Source organism: Myotis myotis, unplaced genomic scaffold (assembly GCF_014108235.1).
Source record: "Myotis myotis isolate mMyoMyo1 unplaced genomic scaffold, mMyoMyo1.p scaffold_m19_p_6, whole genome shotgun sequence".
In the NCBI taxonomy this organism is placed as follows: domain Eukaryota; kingdom Metazoa; phylum Chordata; class Mammalia; order Chiroptera; family Vespertilionidae; genus Myotis; species Myotis myotis.
The window spans coordinates 21,624,788-21,644,981 of NW_023416368.1; the positions used below are offsets into that span (position 1 = coordinate 21,624,788).

At 56.2% G+C, this 20,194-nt stretch overlaps 1 long non-coding RNA gene across 1 annotated transcript; it reads right to left on the bottom strand.

Annotated features, from left to right (window-relative positions):
* Positions 1–5,408: 5,408 nt before the first annotated feature.
* On the bottom strand, positions 5,409–19,175 carry LOC118658760. The gene is made up of 5 exons (XR_004968362.1): positions 18,986–19,175; positions 12,517–12,636; positions 8,552–8,626; positions 6,154–6,287; positions 5,409–5,708 (listed from the first exon to the last, which is right to left on the bottom strand). It is a non-coding gene; the product is annotated as an uncharacterized LOC118658760 (long non-coding RNA).
* Between the last annotated feature and the right edge of the window lie 1,019 nt (positions 19,176–20,194).

Genomic DNA, 20,194 nt, shown 5'->3' on the forward strand with positions numbered 1-20,194 from the left:
TTCTCTTGTTTCAGGCTGGATTCAGAAGAAACTCTGGTGGTCCCGTAGGGGTGTGGCAGGGCCTTGGTGTTTGCGGGGAAGGGGCCTCATGCTTCAGACATGCCTTCAGTGAGGCCTGTTAGGATGACAGCCTGTGACACATGTGGAAGCCGCCTGATCCCTGGGAAGACGGGGATCAGACCCCAGACTTGAGGATTCTGGGGCCGTAGAACCTACTGTCTCTACCAACCCCATGAAAAGCACCAGGAAGGGTTTGCGAAAAGTTCTCTGTGCCTGGACCACTTCCAGTCTTTGGCATTCAGTTGTTAGCATACCATATGTCTATTCACAAAGTCTTTTTTTGTGTCTTGTAGTTTTTACTTTTGGCTAAGGAACTGCCATAGGCTACTGCACTTGGAATTGATTCCTGGCTCTGCCTTTTGTTATCTGGGCAACCTTGGGCTGGTCACTACACCTCTCTGAGCCTCACTAGTTACATGATCTTCAGGGAGCTTGGAAGGAGAAGCCAGGGTATGGAAGTAAAAGTGCACTGCTGATGGAAGCATCCTCGGTAATGAGATGACAGATGGGGCCACGGTGGTCACTGGTTAGTGGGGCGGACGGAGTCTCAGCATGTGCGTGCCTGTGTGAGTGGTTGTGTGCGCACGCAGAACCCCAGTATTACGGGAGTGGGTAGAGGCAGGCATCACCACAAGAGGGTGCTCTGAGCTTTGTTTGTCTTCTCTACCTTGGAAAAAATTTTCCTTTTTTTATAGCTGCATTCCAAAGTGATCTAAGACTCATGGTTTTTAGTTTACCTGACTGGCTTTTATAAACTTTACAAATAAATTGATGTGCATTTATTAGTTTATCAATAAGTGGATACGATACTGTGTCCCTATCATCAGCATGCTGGGAAGTGGAGCGAGGGTGGGTGGAGACGGGAAGGAACTGGTGCCTTATGGTGTCCCGGCTCCACCACTGCTCAGCTGAGTGCCTGCACGAATTTCCCAAGAGTGCCACAGTGGTGAAGTTCCCACATCCAGGCTCAAAGGGATGTTGCGAAATGGACCAAATGGAAAGAAAAGCAACTTAAAGGTCAAGAACACAGTCGAGAGCCCTCTTACCTCCAGTGCAGGCCTCCACTTGACCGGTATGCCGTGCTGCAGCCGAGGCCCCTGGGGGCAACTCTGGGATGGGAAGGAGGCGAATCCAGCTGTTAAGCCATGACCTCAAGAACAGTATTTCCAGGAATCCCCATCTTAGCATCTAAGGGATTCCTGGGAAAACTGGACCGTGAGGACAAGGTGAGAGTGCGGCCTTCGGCACCAAGGCCCCGCCACGCCCCTACGGGGCCACCTGCAGTTTCCTCTGCATCCAGCCGGTCTGCCGAAGCCAGCGTGGGCGCGCCATGTATCGCAGGATGTGGCTCTGGGAGGCGTAGTGACGGGAACTTCAAGTGGCCTGGAAAGTACTTTCCCTGAGGTCAAAGGCCACGTTCTTGACCAGCATCCATCCAGCAAGCTGGCCCCCCTCCCCAGGACAGCCATGAGTTGTGTGCATTCCTGAGACTCCAGCCAGAGGGAGGGTTTTACTCTAAACTAAACCAACCGGGCAGATCCGGTCCCTGGCCTCTGGCAACTTCCTCCATGGTGACCTCCAGCGAGTCACTTAACCTCGGCTTTCCTCAGCTGTAAAATGGGGTAGTAGAGGACCTACTGGATTAGGTAACATAAATATAATTTAGGGGGTGGAGGCTAGGAAGAAGGGAATTGCTGGGATTGAGGGAAAGTGTCTGGGTCTGTCTTTGCTAAAAGTGACCCAAGATGTAAGGAGAAGACCAGAGCAGGGTTTATTATGTTCACCTTCAGGTCCCTGGTCCCCAGGTTTCAATGTCACCTGCACTGGGTAACAATACAGATCTGAAAGCAGACAGATTAGGCTACAACCCTGGCTCAACACTATCAAGGTGTGACCTTGGGCAAATTAGTTAACTAGAGCCTTAGTTTTCCCATCTGTAAAATGGGTCAATAACAGTACCCACCTCCCAAGCTTATTGGAAGGGTAAATAACATTGTGCTTAGCCCAGTGATTTTCCTCTGCTGTTCCTTGCTTGTCTGAAGCCCCTAGGAGCTGGCAGGCATTTGTGAGATGTTTGGATTGGTTTTAGTCAACAGCCTGGGGCAAGGTTAGCAGCTCTAAGAGAGAAGAGCCTGGCTCAAAGCTCAAGACTTCACCTTGAGGACTGAAAGATTTTGTCCAACCCACAAACGATGGATGGGTTTCAGCTCTGAATCCCTGATGGGACTTAGTGTTGAGAAGGATTCTGAAGCTGCGTCTGAGCGCTTCAAGAATGGACGCCTTGACAGATTAGCGGGGTCCACCACGGCTCAGAAAAAGCAGAGTCAGGGTGCAGGGTAATGGCCACACTAAAAGCTCATCTTACAAAGGACAGACTGTGGGGCTCAGAGCAGCCAGGACTTGCCCAGAATCATGAAGCAGATGGTGGCATGGGTGAGACTTGGGTCCAGAAACTTCCTCAGCACAAGCCGCTGACAGGTCGAGAGACCGGAAGTGTTCCTGCCCTTCCTTGGTGCCCCCAACACCAGCACTTACCGCTTCTGGCAGGTGTCCGCAGAACAACTTCTCCCTTCCTGAGCTACAGTGCTTCATCTCAGACTCCCAACTGACCAGAGATGCAGCACTGCACCTGAGGCTGGGAGACAGGCCGGCCTGCGCAGGGAGGCCGCGGGCAGGGAGGCCGGGAGGGGGCCTCTGCTCCACCAGCTCCGCCCCTCAGGCGACTGTACCCCACCTCTCCTTGGCCTGGCATTTGAATCCTCTGGGACCAAATCTCAACTTTCCTTTTATTTATTTATCTTTTTAAAGAGCTTTATGGCAATGAGGTCCTCTCTCCCCTTTAAAGTGTACAATGAAATGGGTTAATACATCCACAAAGTTGCACAACCATCGCCACAATCAATTTGAGAATATTTCATCCCTCCAAAAAGAAACCTCTTACCACGCAGCCCCTCCCACCCCCATCCGCCCCAGCCCTGGGCAGACCACCTTCTGTCTCTCTAGAGTTGCCTATTCTAGACATTTCAATAAATGGAGTCTCCCAATATGTTGACCCCATGCCCCCCCTTTGTGCTCGGTGTGTCCCAGCCAAACAGCACAGCCCTGGAATCTGACATTTCATACCACCCAACACCTGCCATGGCCCCTGCCTGCTCTCCCTGCTTCTACCCCCAACACCCAGACTTCCCACCCACCCTTCCCTGCCATCCACCCAGAGTAATTTCTCCAAAAGCAAACATGGTCCTATCTCTCCCCTCCTTAAATCCTGAAAGGGCTCCCACTGCCCTCCGGCTAGATTCTGAAACCTTCACCAAAGGCTATGGTGCCCGCCCCATCTTCCTCTTGGGCCTCTCCTCCAGGGAGCCCTGCACCCACCACCTCAGGCTCCCAGCTGCCATGCCACTCCCCTGCCCATCTCCTCTTCATGGGCTTGGTGTCTACTCAAACGGCCACTTCTTCAGGGATGCGCTCCCTGCCTTTCTCAGACATCAGGATACCCGGGGCATGTCCTCAAACATCCTGTGCCCTTTTCCTAATCCTTTGCCACAGTCTCATTTAAGACCACCTGCACGCATGGGCTGCAGCCCTTCGTGAGGGAAGGGACCCTGCCTACCGTACTCACCTCGGAGAGCAGTGGAGACCCCACAGCATCGGCTGAATGGCTGCATCGTGTTCCTCAATCTCATTCCCTCTGCTGTTAGGGCCGTTTGCATCTCAGTGGAACTGCACTGGATTTCCAGTTCCCTGAGGACAACACCCACCTCTTGTTAATGCCGGGGTGTCCTGGGTTCTGCTGGGGCCTTTGTACATGATGACGGGCCCAGGGAATGAATGTCACCCAGTGGATGATTGAATGGCGTGTCGGTAATTCATTTTCCTCTTTAGACCTGGCTTGGGTGGGAACATCTGAGTGAGCAGGCAGAGCCCCCCTGCACTCCTCCTGTCCCCCAAGATCTCAGGGAACCCTGGGAGTATCCTCCTTCTTTTTTGGATGCCCACTGTGGTGGCCTTGATGCCAGATAACATATCTGTTCAGGGATATGGGGGCAAAGGGCAAAGGGGGGTGGGCAACCCTTTCTCAGGGCTGGAACTGAGCAGGAAAAACACACTTGATACTAAAACATGTCCCCGATGCTCCTAGCAGAAATCTGAAATCAGGCCCCTATCCAAAGAGTCTTCTCCCTGCTCTGACATGTGGGGTAGGTCAGTCCCCATGTCCCCCTAGCAGGAAGCCCCTTTCCTGTCCAGCCAGAGAACTGCCTGCCTCTAACATAGAATCCTTGTAGGAACTCTTGGCAAACCACGTTGGTCTGGGGAGGGATTCCAACACCAGGACCAGCCTTGGGGGGCCTGGGCAGCCCACAGCCCGTCCACTCCTCTCTCCGCTGCTCCCGCCAGCCCTGCGAGAGAACACGCTTGCCTGACCCATGCGGAGGTTTCAGTGAGGAGTCAGGGAGGGTTGTTCCAAAAAAGGGATCATCTGTTGCCTGGAACCAAGCAGATGAACCAGCCCCTGCACCCAGTGGGTGCCCAGGTTTCCCCAAAGCCCTTTCACCAAAACCAGCTTTGACTTCTGGGTGCAGCACAGGGAGTGAACCGTTTGGGGAGAGTCTGTGGCCTCGGCACTCACTAGCTGTGGAAGACAGAGTGACCACGTCTGTCCATCCGCTCTCAGTCCTGTCCACCAGGAGGGGAAGCATCGGCTGGGCGCTCGCCTGTCTGCCTCCTTCCTAGCGCCTGCTTATCAGCCTCAGGCCCAGCGCCTCGCAGCCAGGGCACCACCGGGTGGAGTGTGATAACACCGTTTCATTTTCACTGTCTGTGTTCTGACCCTCATCTCCCAATTCTGGTCAGTGTTACAGTTTTCCATTTTTCGTGACTAGATTTAGATATTAACAACGACATCTTAAATTTGAAAATATTATGATTGTAAAAATTTTTAAAAAGGGCACCTGAGTGACTGCAATCTGGGCCACATTTAATCTTCAGGATGGGTGACGGGGCCAGCGAGGTGATGGTATCACCTCCACGTGGAGGACCCGGAAGCGGAGGGGACAGCTTCTAGGCCATAGCCCAGCTTGAAGGGGGTGGGGGTGCTGAGGGCTATTTCCAGCACATCCCACTGTCCCACTGGGCTCAGATTGTTGCCGAAAAATAGCAGCTCTCCTGGGTGTAGAAACAGGAAGTAGATGGGGCAGTCCCACGCTCCTAGGGGAGTACCTCTGACGCAGGGACAGGGGTTTGAGGCACAGCCTCTGACCAGGGGAGGGGTGTTGCCGCCATTTCCTCCGTGGCGATAAGCTGCCTAGTTGTTTCTTTATATCTAGAAAAATCGTAAGGGTGCAGACTGTGCTAAAAACAGTCATTTATTGAATGTTTTAATTGGGCCGATCCCCGTGCATCCCCAAGGCTCCATGGGAAGGGAATTTTCCGAGGGCAGGGAGCGAGGAGCCGAGCTGGGATTCCTCACTCGGAACAGCCGGCCCAGGGCCCCCATTTCAACCTCTTTGCTCAATGTCTCACCCCCTGACCGACCCTTTGGGTTTGAGACAGTCTAACCATGTCACCTGTCCGTCCGGCAAACCGAGTCCATCTTCCAAGGGGGAGACGGGACTGAACTTGATGTCATCCTTGCCCTGGAGGAGTGCCTGTGGGTGGAAATGGAAGGAAAATGCAAGGCAAATAGGGGACAGACCCCAGTGGCACATGAGCCCCAGAAAGGACTGCCAAGGGCTCTGAGGACAGAGAGGTTCCTGCCCCTGGGGGAAGCTGGGAGGGCTTCCTGGAGGAAGAGGAGGTGAGGCTGGGCTGGAAGGGCCTGGCTCCCTGGACCCTGGAACTCTTCCGTTGACTCTTGTGTGTCTTCCTGGCTGGCAGACAGCACTGGCCTGACCGAGAAGGAGGCCGATAGCCCTCCTATGTCACTTTCCCCGCAAGAGGCTCTGGGTCCCTCGTCAGGGGACAGGGGGCCACTTGGGAATTCCAGTTCTATCACCAACTGGCTCAGTCACTTCTCACAGACACGTCTCCTCTCTGCAGCTGTTTCCCCTTCTGTCAAAGGAGGCATTTGAAGAGGTGACCTCAGAATCTTACCTGGTGCTGGCCCTTGGCGGTCTGGGGGGTTGCTCCAAGGATGAGCCGTTTCTCCTTCCTGCTCCCCACTGTCTTCAGGAAATGTCGCGGAGCCTGGGGAAACCTCTGCCTTCTGTCGGGAAGCTCCTGGGAGGCTGGGAAGGAGAAAATAAACAGTGGCTGTCTGGGTTTTCTCGCCAGGCCTGAGCCAGGAGGCCTCCCTGGCTCCTTCCCTTATATGGCCAGGCCTCTCTGGGCTGGGAGCCTCCCTCTGCGCTCCCCCACCCTCCACCACCACTGAGGGCTGGGGGCCTGCTGGTCACCTGGGACTCTGGGGCTGCAGAGGCCGGGGCAGGACTGAAGATGGAGGGTGGGACTCAGGACTTGTTCCCATAGTCACCTGTGCAACTTGGCCCCCTGTGGCCTCTGGGCTGCAGGGGATGGACCAGGTGGGAGGATTTATAGAGGGACAAAGGGTGGAGAGGAGGGAATCCACCTGGTTCTGACTTAACCTCGAACTCACGGCATGACCCTGGCCAAGCCCGTTCCTCTCCTGGCCTGTTTCTCCCTGTGTCAATTGAGGGCATAGAAAATCCTAATTAATCCTCACAGTCAGCCCCATCGGGTGGGAGCTTTTGTTTCCCTATTTCACAGAAGGGAAACAGGCTTGGAGAGGCTAATGGACCACAGCTATCCAGCAAATGAGAGCAAAGCTGGATTTGAACCTGGGGCATCTGACTTCAGGGTCTGTGCTCTGAATGGGAGGATTGCTAAGGCTCCTCTTGGTGATAATATCCAACCACTCACATGTGCCATATGGAAAGGGGATTCTGCTGCAGCTGGCCCCTCGAAGACCAGGAGGCCCCAATGCCCAATGACCAGCCCAGAGGACACTGTTTCGTTAAACAATGGGGGCAGAGGCGCTAAGACATCCATCTCGGTGTCCCCCGTACCCCACACAGGACCTGGTGCAGACTCAGGGCTCAGGAAAGGGGAGTTGTGGAATCACTGACTAAATGAACCTCAGTAGGTTCACAAGTTCCTTCTTCCCTCTCAAGTGCCTGCCTGTGTCAGCCTCAGGCCATTGTCTCCTGAGCTGGATTGACAGGGTCCAGTCCTGCTCAGGTCAGCTGTGGGACCGAGATGAGGGTGGTTCCGCTCAGGGCTGGGCTCCAGCTGCAGTGACCGTGGGAGAGGCTGCAGGAGGGGAGGGCGGGCGGGGAGGTGGGGGTGGGGCTGGGTTGCTGGGAACAGCTCAGAAATGAGCCTCGCACAAGCACTAACATCCTGTGTGCTCTTGAGCTAGCCCTGGAACCTCCCTCGGCCCATCCATCATCGCGGCATCCGCTCGGACCCTGGCCCTCTTCTTGGGGCCCGGGGGCGGGTCGAGGGGGGCTGAGGACTGACTGTCAGTGTGGCCGAGACACTGCAGCTGGCAGCTCTGCAGGCCTGCTCAGTGTCTGCGTGGGACAGTCTCGGGAGGAGGCGCCTGGAGCCCTCCTAATCCAATTTGTTTAGACCCAGTCTCCGAGGCTCGCTGGCTCGTGAGAGGGGACTGGGTGTGTGCGCTGTGCCGGGGTGCACGTTTGCACACATGTGTGGGGCGTGCAGAAGTGAACAGGTGTGCTGTGTCATGTAAACCAGGCCTGGGCCTTGTCACATGTCCCCGGAATGTCAGCTCCTGGCCTCCTCCGCTCACCTCCAAGTCTTCCTCCACTTTTTCCGTTCTTACACCAGCTGGTGCCAGAAGCCCCCTCTGCAACTGCCTGACTGTGCCGTTCTAAGTGAGTTCCTTCACCTCCCTGGGCCTCAGTGTCTCCGTCTGTCTTGTGGAGCCAGTGGGTCACCCTGCCTGCTCCACATGCAGGGCACTAAGAACTGGCAGACACGGGAAGAACAAGATGGGCGGTAAAACAGCTGATAGGGTAGCTTGAGGTCCACATGTGCCAAGCACTGCGCTCCGGGGCACACACCTGACCTCGCGGACCCTGTCGGAGCCCCTCAGGCTGGCTCTGTCATCACCAGGCTCCCTGCCCCAGCTCTACCTGTTTCTAGAGTCCAACCTGTTTACTCCTTTCCCGGGAAGACTGGCATGGTTGCCCGCATTTCCCGAGTCCTGTGGTCTCTGGAGCGCGCAGGGCATGGGGTGGGGTGGGTATCTGGACTCTGGCTGTTTCCTCCTTTGGTCTCACTTGTTTCACCTTCATCCCAGACCCAACAGCCCCAAATGGCCTGCACCCCATCAATCAGCAGGGGCCCTCCACCCATCCTCCCACCTGAGGCCTGGTTTCTCTTGCGTTCTGAGGGTTAAGGTGGGGAGGGTATCCCGTGGACCCGGGTTACCACAGGAGCCGCCATGGGGGTGGGGGTGAGGTGTGGAGCGGGGTGGGTGCTGGCGAGTGGGGTGGGGAGCACTCACAGTTCCGTTTTCAGGGTCCCCTCTGGGGTGCTTGCTCCTCCATCGTGTAGGGGTGGCTCCCCCCAGTGCCCTCTCCTGAAAGGAATAAAGATACTGCCTGTCAGGAGGTGTGCGGTGCCCTGTGGCCTTTGCAGGTTCTGCCCAGGCTGCCAGCTCCGGGGCTGAGGATGGATCTGGGTTGCTGCTGGGTCCTTGGAAGCCTCGGGCTGAACCTGCTGAGATTTTCCAGGCTTCAAAGAGCCGGCTTCTCAGGCCCTAGGCGGCCGCTACTCCTGCTTTGCCTGCCTGGCTTTCAAAAGGAGTTGTCTGAGCTGCTCCAACCTCTATGAGATGGGGGCGGGTGGGGGTGGGGGTCGGGGGGGGGGGGGGGAGAGGGGAGGCTCCCTGCTCTGAGCACACTCAGGCCGCATCAGTGAAAGAACAGGTCTGGAAGGAAATTTCCCAGAGGCCCCTCAGATCCCACCTCCAGCCTCACACATTGGGAAAGAGCCATTAAGGGGCAGATCAAAACCTGGGGTTAACACCGTGGCCAGGAGCGAAGGGACAGCCCTGGGCCCACCTGGGACCGCTTCCAGCTGCACCAGGTTTTCAGGCTGCAAAGGGCTCCCTCCTCCGAATCAAGGAACACTCACAACCACCCCGTGGAAGAATCGCCTTCGCTTGCTGAGCTTCAAGGAGGCTCTACTAGGAGCCCAGGGTCACCCGCTGGGGAGTGTCAGGGGCCAGCTTGAGCCCAGGGCTGCTCCTGCTCCATCCAGCTGTCTCCCGAACTTGGGCAGCAGCTGGCTAGATGACCACCAAACAAAGCTCACGTCAGTACGGTCATTGCAAAAGCCCCTGTGCCCTTTCCTGGCCTTGCTCATTTCCAAGAAACACAAGGTACCGAGACTGGGCCACATCTGCGAGCCAGATGGCACGGCAGCGGGAGGGAGCTGATGTTGGGGCTCTGTGCCGCGCACGAACCCCACCCACACTGGTTCTTTCAGGAGGACCCCTTCCTCGGCTCCCTGAAGCATGTGCACGTAGGACAGCTGCTGTTCTCCTTGGGCTCCAGGGTTTCCACCTTGTTTGGAAAGAAGAGAAAGGACACAGGCCCTGGAGCTAGGCAGACCTGCACCGGACTCTCGCCCTAACACCCTCTAGCTGTGTGATCTAGGGCTGGTGGCTTCACCTCTCTGAACCTTGGCTTCCAACCTCCCAGTTGTTTGTGAAGGTGGAATGTCAAGCGCAAGCACAGCTGCTGGCACGTAGTAAACCCTCAAGAAGTGGCTGCCATTTCCACTGTGAGCATGGGGCCGGCCCCCCAGTGAGGCCCAGGCATGGAGGAGACGAAGCAAGAAGGATGAGGCAAAGGCCCAAAGTGGTACCCAGAGAAGACAACGGAAGCTTTGGTGGGAGCCACCGTGTGGGGCCCTTTTCATGTCGCCTCTGTGTGGGCTGCTCTGGGCTTCTGTCCCAGAGTGCCCTCCCATCCCCTCGACACCCCAGCTGAGTTCACCAGCCTCACACGCTCCCTATTTCCTCCCCAGGGAAGATCGCTGCCTGGGGACTTTGGAGCAAGCCCTGGGAACGCAGTTTGAGGCGGAAACAAGAATGATGCAGGAAAAAGGGAAGAAAGGGGCCCAGACCTGCCTGGCTTAGAATCCCAAGCCCTCTGGGAGTAGCTGGGGCTCTGGGAGGGTGGGGGGTAAAGAACAACATTCCCATGACTCTGACCTTATAGTGAGAAGGTCTCCCCTCTGTCCTGCCCTCTGTCCTGACCACTTTGCAAAGAACTGGGAGTTCCAGGGCTCCAGTTTACTGGGACTGGGCCAGGCCTTTCAGATAACACAAATGTTGGTTTCTCTTGGAATGTGTTGGATGGGAAGAGCAGCAGGTTAGGTACCAGGTCTCCTGTAGATGTGCTGTGTAATTGCAGACAAGTGTCTTTCCCTCTCTGGGCCTCATCATGATGGTGGGGAGAGGACTGGACTCCAGGGTATCCAGAGTCCTCTGAGCGTCAGATAAGTGGGGATGGTTAGACCTCACGCTGTCCCCCTGGTGTGAGTGTCAGTGTGAAGGAAGGCAAATGGTCTGCATAGGTCTGCACACAGAGAGAGACACTGGGCAGCAAGTACTGAGGCTGGAGCTCCCCTAGCTGCCTTGGACTTCCTTTGCCCTCCTCCCAGCCTACTGCTCAGCCCAAAGCAGCACCAGTGACCTGGATCAGGTGGATTTCCTACATCAGGACTTGAAGCCTCAGAGCATGAGTGCTGGTTTCACCCCCATTGTTCAGATGAGGAGACTGAGGCATGGAGAGCAGATACAGTCAGTTGGGGGCCCTGCTGGGACTGACCCCTTCTACTCACTGAGGGATCCTAATGGCTCAGATCTTAACAAAGGGGCCTCACAGGAAGGAGGGAGAGAGGAGAGCCTTTAAGTTCCTTTGGCTTTGAACATGGAATAATCATGACTTCCTTTTCCAAATATCTTTTGGCCCTTCCTAGAACCAGATGGCGGATGTTTGGAATTTATGTTGTAAATAGTGTTTAAGAAGGCAGGGCGGGGAGGGGGGCAGATATGTTACTCTCTCCAACCACCAAAAACAGGATCCAAGGGAGGGAATGGGGGAGGGGAGCTGACTCTGAGAAGATTTGGGGAGAAGGGAGAAGGATCATTTGGGGAGAAGGGGAAGGAAGAGAGAGGCGAGAAGACAGAGGAAGAGAGATTGATGGAGTGAGAGTGAGAACAAGACAGAGAGAGGCCAAAAGAAGAGAAGAAAGGGAAGAAAGAGAGGGCAATGGGTGAAGAGGGAGGAAGAGAGAGAGGAGGTGGGTGAGCGAGATGGCGAGGGGGCTCCCTGGGTGCAGGCTCTCATCTTGCGTTTAGGAGCAAACCCTTGCGTTTTCTAAAAATAGTTCAGCCTTTCCCCCAGCGGGGCTGGCAGCAGGGACAAGAGAGAGGCTTGTCCTTTTATGGTAAGAAAATTCCAGATCCTCAAGGGGGAGCTGGGCCCAAGCCTGTAGTTCTGGATAAAGCCCAGCCCTGGGGTCTGGGTTGTGACTTGGTGGGATTTCCTGGCTTGGGTGGCCCCACCTTTGGTGAGGAAAGGGCTGAGGTGGCAATGCTGGAGCTCCAGTGTCGGAGGTGGAAGGGCTCCTAGAGACATCTGGTCTACCCCATCTTTCTATTTGATAGGAGAAAAAAACCGCGTCCCACAGAGTGGAAGAGGCTATAGGCTCCCCATGTAGGGGTTTGAGGTGTCAAGGTAAATCAGTGCCCAGGTTCGCATGAGGATGGCTTACGTGCCCATTATTATGGAGGGCAGTGTGGGCAGTGGAGAGAGCACTGGTCTGGGGTTTAGGAGATCCACAGCCCACCCCCAGTTGCTTGTGGTTTGCGGTGTGTCCTTGAGCAATCTGCCAAATCTCTCTGGTCTCAGATTCCTTCACGGGGGTGATCTTAAGGGCCTTTTGTCTCTCTGGGAATTCCAAGGCTGGAAAGCAAAGCCTGGGCATAGAGGCAGTGGGCAATCTGCAGGCTGATATTTTCTTCCCGTGCCTGGCCTGCCTCCTCTGCTGAGGCAAAGCTACGATGGACCAAGATAGAGAGGAGGTTCTATAGGAGACGGGGGTAGATCATAGATGGGAATCTTCAGCTGTCCAAATTGGTTGGGTCCAGCCCCGCACTGGACACACTGAGGCCAGAGAGGACCTTCTGTTCAAGATCATGCTCAAGGTCATGTGGACAGTTGGGGCAGAACCAGGAAAGAACCCGGCCTTGGGCTTTTTCCTCTATAGGAAGTCTACCATCTGCAGCAGCTGGCAACTTTGGGGACCATCTGTGGCCAGGAAAGGGGCCTTTCGGAGCAGAGCAGACAGAACTCAAGATACACCTTCATCGTCTGAATACCTCTTGAAGACAGGCTGTCCTGGCAGGTCGCCCACCTCTCCTTGGCCCCCCTCCCTTGGCTGCAAGCACCTTACCATGGTCTCATCTCAGGCTGGAAGGGAGGAAAGAGGTGAAGAAGGATGCATAGGACAGGGCAGCCACTCTGGCAGTGTGGTCTCGGGCAAGTTTCCCCTTGTTAGCCTTGGGTTCTGCATCTGTAACACAAGGAGACGGCCTTGAAGATGCTCTTGACAGAGCCCTAACAGGACTGTCACAAAGTGAGGTTAGCACTCAACACCAGGGGAGGTTATGAAGCAGGCACTGTGTTCACCAGGTGGATGAGATGGATCTAGTCACTCTCCGTTGCTTTACAGTGCGTTGAGTCAGGGACCCAGTGCCCAGGGTTCCTGGTGGCCCCAATCCTCTGTCAACTCTGGGAGCCTGGACTGGCTCTCTGTCTCCAGCTTGAACCCAGAGCTCAGGTAGCTCTGGTCTTGAGTGTCCAGGAATGCTTGTTGGCCTGATCCGTGTTCATGCCCACTCCCCAGGACCCTGCCCAGGACTTTGCCCTTCCCTCCACCCTGTCCCACATAGCTGCCCACCTCCCCAGCCCCTGCCTGGCCCCCCCTCCCCATCTGCCCTGCATCTCCATCTCTCCATACGCGGTCTTTTTGTGACTCAATCCAAAGAGGAGGCTCGCTTTCCTCTTCCAGCCTCCTGTGACTGCCCCCCCCATCCCGACCCCCCACCTACTGCTGGGGGTAAGGAGGGACAGGAAAGAAAGGGGCCTAAAATAAAGCATCTTGTTCTAAGCTTCCCTGTGACCCTCCTGGAATTTCCATGTAAACTCTCTGGGGCGTGTGAACAGGGCTCTCAGGGACCCTGGTCCCCTCTGCCTCATTCCTGCTGGGTGGAAGGCCATCGGCTGAATGTCCCCCAGAGACCCAGTCTCACAACCAGGCTCCAGGTCTCCCTGGTGTTCCCTGGGAAGGGCAGAAGGCAGCAGTGTGGTGAAAGGAAGTGGGAGGGAAGGGAGTCCCTAGAGGCCCCCATGCGCAGCCAGGGCAGAATTGATGTCATGCCCAGCTGGGAATCTGACATTCAGGCAGGAGCGGGACTCAGCCCCATGAGACTGGCCCAAGGCAGCCAGGGCTGTGATGTGAAGTTACAGTCCAGTGGTGGGAAAAGCCTGAAGCCTCATGTTTGACTTCTCGCTACGGTGTCACTGCTAAGGTTGCATACCTCTGGTGATGGGGAGCTCACTGCTTTCCAATCACCTATCCCTCTTCGGATAGACTGTTGGAGATTCCTTCCCAATATCCTGACAACATCTGTCTCGCTGGGGATGCACCCCCGTCCTTCCCTGCTCCTCAGAAAGCTCTTCAGATGGTGACTGCAGCCCTGGGGCTTCCTACGCATTCTGATCCCACCCTAAGGTCTCCCGTTCCCTTGGTGACATCTCAGTCGCCAGCGCCCAGGTCTCTCCCCTGCATTGGTTGCCTCCTGGTGGTGCTTTGGGGACGGGGACAAACAGGCTACAGAAAGGGACAGATGCCAAGAAGGACCTGTCCCCTCCTGGGGCTTTGGCCTCTGGCTATCCAAGCCACTTCATCGCCAGGCCTTCCCCACTTTGCCAGCCTCAAACCTCACGGAGTTCCTAGACGTTCCCTCCGTCCCAACCAACCGGGCTTGTTCGCTCTCCCCTGAAAATGTCTTCCCAGCCCTGCCTCTGCCTTTGCGCACAGAGCTCCCCACCTGGAACGCACTCTCCTTTCTTCGCTGTCTGTCCAAGGTGTGCCCCCTGCTACTCTGACCCCTACACCAGGTTTTCCTCCCGAGAGTCTGAGCATCACTGTCATCCATGGGGTCAACAGAGCTGTCCCCCTTTTTTCCAAATCAAGCAACAGCACAGCCTGAAGAGCCCAGAGGGATGGAGGAACTTACCCGAGGGTGTGGCTGCAGAGCCAAGGCCAGAGTCTTAGCCTGGTTCTCTCCCTTCCTCCCCTTCTATTCAGCTTAGCTTGGCAGATGCCCTCAGACCCAATGCTCTTGTGGGGCCACCTGCCTGAGGTCTGGCAGGCTCGAGGCAGACTGACCAGTGGCCTCCGAGGGTCCAGCCAGGGGTGGTGCCATCAGAGGCACAGCCGCCTTCCCTCTGGACGCTTCTCCCGCCCCTGTTGCCCCGAAGCAGGAGGAGGAGGAGGGTCCCCTCTGCCTCCCTGCTGCTGGGTGGAAAGCCATCCGCTTCCAGTTTGGGGCTTTCCACCTCCTTCAGACCATGGCTTGGGTCAGAGGAGGGTCTTTGAGGAGGGGGCTCTTGGTATAGGCTCTTGGGGGGAGCCAGGGGGAGCCTGCTTCTTCCAGCCTTGGCCTAGCTGACTCCCTCTTCCTCTAATCTCCCATGGGCTGTGCGGGCTAAGGGGCAGCCTTGACCGCTGAGGCCCCCAGGGCACTCAGCCCCAGGGTACTCAGCCACTCCACGGGCTGCTCACTGGTGACGATTGTTTTGCCAGGGTGCATCTTTGCCCCCAGCAGGCATGGGGGTGGGTATGGGAGGCTGTCCCCTAGCACAACAGTGACTAATCCAGAAGGAAGCATGAGGCTTCAATGGCCCCTCCCCAAATGCCAAGAGTTGGGCCTATTAGGCAGGGTAGGACCGGAACGAGTTCTTTCTCACGAACTCACTGGGGTGGTGCTAGCGTGTAAGCACACGGTCTCTGGAGTCAGCCGTTCCTGGGGTTGAGCCCCAGCTTGGCTTCTTACAAGCTGTGTGACTCTGGGCAAATGACTAACCTTCCTGAGCTCCCAGGTTCCCCGAGGGATGATTCTTACCTCAGAGAGCGCTGGGCAAAGGATGTGGGCAGAGTTGATATGTGGCAATTGTTGGGTGTTTTTTGTTTTGTTGTTGTTGTTAATCCTCACCTGGGATATTTTTCCATTGATTTTTAGAGAGAGTGGAAAGGGGCGGGGGGCGGGGGGTGGAGAGACAGAGAGAGAGAAACATAGGTTGGTTGCCTCCCGCACACACCCCGACCAGGCTGGAGCCTGCAATCGAGGTGCCCTTGACCAGAATCGAACCCGGGACTCTTCAGTCCATGGGCTGATGCTCTCTATCCACTGAGCAAATCCGGCTAGGGCCAATTGTTATTTCGGAGGGAACAGTTTATCCCCTCCCCAGGTGGAAACAAGATTTCGAGCCCTGTACATCCCCCCTACCCCCCAAAAGCTGCCTTTGGTATTCACAGTTTTGCAATTACATTTTATTGGAACTTACTATATGCCAGTCACTGTTCTGAGGGCTGAATGAGTTTTAACTCACTTAATCAGACGGCTCAATAACCCAACGAGACAGGTATTCTTATCACGTCCAAGGCCATGCAGGTCCTACCAGGCAGATGTGGGATTCAAACCCAGGCAGTCTGACTTTCCTCTGGCACCTTTAACAACCAGCCTACCACACCTCAGTCCCACTCTAGCAGCGCTCTGACCCTCGCCTGGTCACCTCACCACCTGGGCACAGGGATTCACCCCACATCTGAAGCCTCCTGGCTCCTCACCGGAACAAAAACAGGCCCGAATTGATCTCCATGGGGCCATGAGAGCGGGTGATTCACGCTGTCCATTAAGGCATGCTGTGAATTGGAGAAAAGGTTTCTGGTGACAGAGCATTGCCACCAACAAGCCTCTTTTGCAAGAGGGAAGGGGGCGGGCTCTCGAAATGTGTGGTGAAGCCCCATGGGGCCTGTCTAGACAGGCCCTTAGGAGGTGGCAGCCACTGCGGGCTCCTCCACTCCCTGCCCCCCTCCACCCCCTCCTGAATTCCTGCTGACCGGCCCTAAGGCGACCTCTGATTGGACCACAGCCACTGCATACTGCTGGGCGGGGGAGGGCCCCTGGCAGTGCCCACTGCCAACCAGGGCCTGCAGGGTACTCTGCAGCTTGGTACATATGTAGGGCGATTTCTAGATGCCCATGTGGACAGGACATAGCAGCATTTTTGTTTCTTCCTTACATTCTTTATTACACAAATTTGATAGACACAAAATAAAGTGTAACATATATACTTCAAGAAATCTGATCATTTCAAGTGCTGTCAAGGAGGGGGCCACTCCTACACTGCTGGTGGGCACGTCACTTGGTTCAGCCACTTTGGAAAATCATGTGGTGTTTTCCTGTCATGCTGACAGGCATGTACCCCAGAACCCGGTAATCCTCTCTCGGTATAAACCCCAGAGAAACTCATGTGCACTAGGAGATGTGGACAAAAATGGTCATAACAATGATCGGAAAAAGGATTTTTCACCGATGTTTGCAGGACTCCATGGCCCTGAGCCCGGGGGACTGTTTAGTTGGAAATTGCATTTGAGGTGGCCCCAGGCACAGCCCAGAGGTGAAGACCTCAGCGACCATCTCCCCAGACCCCTCAAGGCTCACACGGGAGTCAGAGACAGCCCGGAGTTTCAGTGGTGGCTTCGGGCCTGGAACTTTCTAGTCCTCGGGGCTGTGTGTGTCAGCTCGTCCCAGAACTGGCCAGGCTGGGAAAGGGCTGACTTTGCCCAAAGACCTGCAGTGTGGCTCTTAGGGACCAGTGGCAAGAAGACTCCTTTCGGTCCTGGGGCACGGCAGGGCGGAGGGAGAGCAGTGCCCCAGAAGACTTGGGTTCAAGCTCCATGCAGCCACTCTCTGAGCCTCAGTCTCCTCTGTGAGGTGGGTGGGAGCCCTTGTCACTGCTCATCTGAGAGTCACCAGGAAGTTCTGGGGTGGGGTGGCCCAGGGGCAGGGCAGGAGGTGGGAAACCCCTGGGGAGAGAGCTTCTGGGGCAGCCAGAAATTATACAGTGTCCAGGCTTAACAATTCACTAGCTGTGTGACCTTAGGCATGCTACTTAACCTCTCTGTGTCTCAGTTTCCTCATCTGTACAGTGAGGATGAGGATAATAATTGCACCTACCGCACAAAGTTGTTGTGAGGTTTAGACGAATTAATTTGTGCAAAGGCCTTCATAATCGCAGTCTCACTTTCCTATCCGTACCACCTAGGGAGCCCGGGCTGGGCAGGGAGACGGGTCCATTCTAGCTCTGCCGTCAGCTCTCTGGGTCACCCAGAGTGGGGCTTTCTGTCTGTGGATTCTGTTGCCTCTTTGCCAGAGTCCCAGGCTGCTTGCCAGCACCGCGTTCTCAAATCTCCATGAGCACCGGAGCTCACAAAGCAGAATCCGGGGCCGTCTCAGATTCCCTGTGCCGGGTGAGTGTGCAGTGGCTAAGACACCACACTTTGGAACACATGGCCCATGGACGCCCTACTGAGGCTCAGAGAGGGTGAGTGGCCTGGCCAGGGTCACTTGTCCATAGTAAACAAGCCAGAACTGGACCCAGGCAAGGCCTCCTTTTGAACCACAATGGCCTTGGGTCTCATGCGACCAGAAGTGGGGAGGTGAGGGAGCGGCCAGGCTGGCGCTGGAGGACTGTGTCCATGTTGGGCCCCAGATGTGGCCAGAGCTTGTTCAGAAGTGCGTCTCCCAGTCCTGACCTCAGGCCTCTGTCTCTACCTAGCTCTGCCTCCCCGATGCCCATCGCACGTTGCCTGCTTTCCTCTGAGTCCCCACTTTACCCCCCTGAAGTCCTCTGCTGTCCCTCTGTCCCCATCCCACACTACTGTCCTGGAGATCAGCCCCTTCCCCACCAGAGGCTGCCTGGGGCCAAGCCTGCGGTTAGAGCCCCTTCCGCTCCTTTTAATCACTTGAGGCCCAAACTCCAAAAGTTCCCACAGGCTACGGGCATCTGCATGGACTCGAAGCAAGTGGTCAAAGGGCAGACTCCTCTCAGGGCTCCTGGGGAAATTCCCGGCACTGGCTGCCCTTTAGCTTGAATGGGGCTCAGAAGCCACATCCTGCGTGGAGACTGTGTTCCCCAACCGCTTCATGTACAGATAGGAGGGTGCAGGTCGGAGAGGATAGGGCGCCTGCCCAAGGCCACCAGGCCCAGCACTGAGAGGCAGAGCTGGGGCTGGTGCCAGGCCCCATCCCCATCCCCCAGCCAGCGTGCCCATCCCACTGCCCTGGCCCAGCCAGTACCCCGGCCTTCCCGCCTGTCTGCCTGTCTGCGGAGCCTGAGCTGATACGGCTTCTCCTCCAGTTTTGCTTTTTGAAACCATTCTTTGAAAAGTTTTCCTTGCCAGGAGCCCCGGGCCCTTGGAGCTGTGAAATCAAACCTCATGGAACACAGAAACACTGTCTACTGAGGAGCCAGGGAGATGGGCCCGGACTTGGTCACGGCGGGGAAGTGCAGCCGGCAAGACGGGAGCAGTGTCCACTCCCCCTGTTTCCACCCCCTGCCCCACTCCCCCATTTAATCACAGACAACAGGACCACAGATTCCGCACATCCGTCAGGGCAGGAGGGTGCTTAGAGATCATCAAGTCCAGCCCCTGTGCAGATGGGGAAACTGAGGCCCAGAGAGGCGGAAGGCACAGAGCAGGTTAGCAAGAGAGCGAAGACTAAATGCCCAACACAGCATTCTGGGGAGGATGCTGTCCCCCCGCCTCCCCATCTGCCACTGGTGCTTACCTCTCCTGTGCCTGGTCCAGGTGTGGCTCCTTGTGGCCCAGAGATGGGGGGCAGCCATTTGGGGGATCTTTGAGGATGTCACTGCTTCTCAACTAACTTCACTGGGACTCTGGAACCTCTCACTGCTGCAGGGGCACTAGGCCCCCAGCCCCTTGCTCTCTGCTCCCTGGCCAGAGGCCCTCTGCCTTTTACCTTATATGAGCTGAAGAGGCAAGCCCAGTGTTGGGGCAAGGCGGGTGCTGAGCCCTCCCGGGGCCCCTGATTGGCTCAGGCGCCCGCCACGTGACCGCCTCGCCTTGACCTGCCCCCGGTGCCGAATGTTGCTTTTACCCCCTAAGGAAGGAGTGGTTGACAATTTTCATATTTCTTCTAAATTTGGAGATTTCAGACAATGCTGGGAGGCTTGGTTCCAGCTGCCAGAGGCCCATGTGGAAGTCATTAAGCCCAAGAAGGGGGGCCAGGGGAGAGAGGGAGGCAGGGAGAGGAGGAGGAGGAAGGGGGTGGGGGCCAGAGTTCTGAGGGTTGCCAGTTGTCAGCCTGGGAACATGAGCAAAGCCCTGGGAGTAAGCTGTGTGTGTGAGAATTTCCTTCCTCTTCTCCGTCCCTGTGTCCCAGGCCTGGAGTGGGAGTGCTGAGATTTTCTGGGAACCTTAAGCCGGGAAGACATCAGTTCTGGCTCTTGGGGCCTAGAGGGTGGTGGTCATGGCAAGGGACTGGGGACCATGAGGAAGCAAACCCACTCTCCAGAAAGCGGGGGCCCTGACAGGCCAACCCCATCATTGTGCAAAGGAGGCCAGGGGCCCAGGAGGGACAGGCTTGCCCTCGTCATAGAGGCGCTGCCACAGGACAGGAGCTTGAGTCCGGACACCCCAGTCTCTCTTTTCCCCACCATTCTAGTTGTCGGAGACGCCCATCTCTTGCCATACTCCTCCTTTCTCACGCTTCAGCCCCACTGGCCTCCCGGAGCTATCTTAGCATTTCTTCCATGCCCCAGGGTCTTTGCACTTGCAGTTCTTTCTGCCAAAAGTGCCCTTTCCCCAGAGCTGGCTCCTCCTGATTCTGGTCTCAGTTCAAAAGTCACCTCTAGCCCTAACCGGTTTGGCTCAGTGGATAGAGCGTTGGCCTGCGGACTCAAGGGTCTCAGGTTCGAATCCTGTCAAGGGCATGTACCTTGGCTGCGGGCACATCCCCAGTAGGGGGCATGCAGGA